Source organism: Mesocricetus auratus, unplaced genomic scaffold, assembly GCF_017639785.1.
Source record: "Mesocricetus auratus isolate SY011 unplaced genomic scaffold, BCM_Maur_2.0 Super-Scaffold_100003, whole genome shotgun sequence".
NCBI lineage: Eukaryota > Metazoa > Chordata > Mammalia > Rodentia > Cricetidae > Mesocricetus > Mesocricetus auratus.
The window spans coordinates 50,325,675-50,327,466 of record NW_024429188.1 but is presented as its reverse complement, the minus strand read 5'-3'; the positions used below and the strand labels follow the sequence as shown (position 1 = coordinate 50,327,466).

The window sequence follows — 1,792 nt, the reverse complement described above, 5'->3', positions numbered from 1 at the left end:
AGACCCAGATGACAACCATGGCCCTGGGTGGCAGTGCGGAAGTCCACCCATATCTGTATGGCTCTTGCTGTGGTGGGGTCCTCAGACTCTAACCAAGTTTCAGGTTCTAGCCCAGATCCCGGGCCTCTGTATTTATTGGCCCTGGTGGCAACCTGGGCCACAGACTTGAACACAGACCCCACCTGCAGCTGGGCCATGGATCCAGACACGGCCTCAGGCAGCAGCTTGGCTTAGTCAGTATCCTAGCTCCAAGTGATAACCCCGGGAACTCAGATAAGGATGGATGGCTCTGGTTCTTACCAGAGTCACCGCGGTTTCCTGCTTCAACAGTACTTAAACGGAACCCGGCGCTCGACCCCTCCGACCCCAGCCAGATGCTCTAGGACAGAATCCTTTGTAACCTCATCGCTCTGCCGCTCCAGCGTCGCCACCATGACCACCACCGCCCTGATGACCGCGTCTCCCTAGCAAGTGCGCCAGACCTACCGCCAGGACTCAGAGGCTTCCATCAACGGTCAGATCAACCTGGAACTGTTCAGCTCCTACGTCTATCTGTCTATGTCTTGCTACTTCAACCGGCATGATGTGTCTCTGAGGAACTTTGCCAAATACTTTCTCCACCAATCTCATGAGGAGAGGGAGCACGCTGCAGAACCAACGAGGTGGCCGGATCTTCCTGTAGGATATCGAGAAACCAGAGAGTAATGACTGGGAGAGCTGGCTGAACGCGATGGAGTGTGCACTGCACTTGGAAAAGAGTGTGGATCAGTCACTACTGGAACTGAACAAACTGGTTACTGACAAAAATGACCCCTACTTGTGTGACTTCATTGAGACGCAGTACCTGAATGAGCAGGTGAAATCCATCAGAGAACTGGGTGACCATGTCACCAACTTGCTCAAGATGGGAGCCTCTGAAGCTGGCACGGCAGAATATCTCTTTGATGAGCAACCCCTGGGACACAGTGAGAGCTAAGCTGACTTCCCCGAAGCCACCAGTGACGTCACTGGTCACTGAGACAGTGCATGCATATCAGGCTGCTGTTACCTTTCCTGCTTAAGTTCTTTAATTTGTACCATTTCTTCAAATAAAGAATTTTGGTAACCCCCTCCCCCCACAAAGGATGGCTCTGGTAACAGTATGGCCCCTGGAAACCAACAAGGCCACAGGCTGTGGCCTAGATCCCAGGCTTCATGTGGCCTTTCATGGCACCATGGGACATGGACATCAATATAGACCTTGGCTGTTGTAGGACCGCGGACCCATGGGACATGGACATCAACATAGACCTTGGCTGTTGTAGGACCGCAGACCCAGACATGGTCCTCAGCAGCAGCCTAGGCCTGGTTGTCTCCGTGGTTCCAGGTGGCAGCAAAGACCACCCTAATGGGTAGGGTGGATTGTGGATCCAAACACGGACTGAGGAGGCAGCTCAGGCCACTGGAAACAGCATGGCACTCGAAGACAATAGGAGCCATGAACGTCAACATAAGACCCTAGCTACTGTAGGATTAGGGACCCAGATATAGCCCGTGGCAGCAGCCCAGCCCAGACATCATCATCATGGCCCCAGGTGGCAAGCATACCTGCCCCTCAGTCTACTCCTCACCACTGTCACCTTGGATCCAGGTGACAAGCAGGCCACCAATGTCTGCCCACTCCTCAAAATATTCCTTTCTTCCTTTTTGCATCTTTCCATAGCGCATGAGCCATTCTGTTTCTCCACTTCTCCATCACATATTTCTTTACTGAAATAAGGCCAACATGCACAGTGCTTCAAGGTGCCAGGCA

The 1,792-nt window shown here is 52.9% G+C and overlaps 1 pseudogene; it reads left to right on the top strand.

Moving 5' to 3' along the window:
• Positions 1–279: 279 nt before the first annotated feature.
• LOC101840774 lies at positions 280–976 on the top strand (annotated as a pseudogene).
• Positions 977–1,792: the final 816 nt, after the last annotated feature.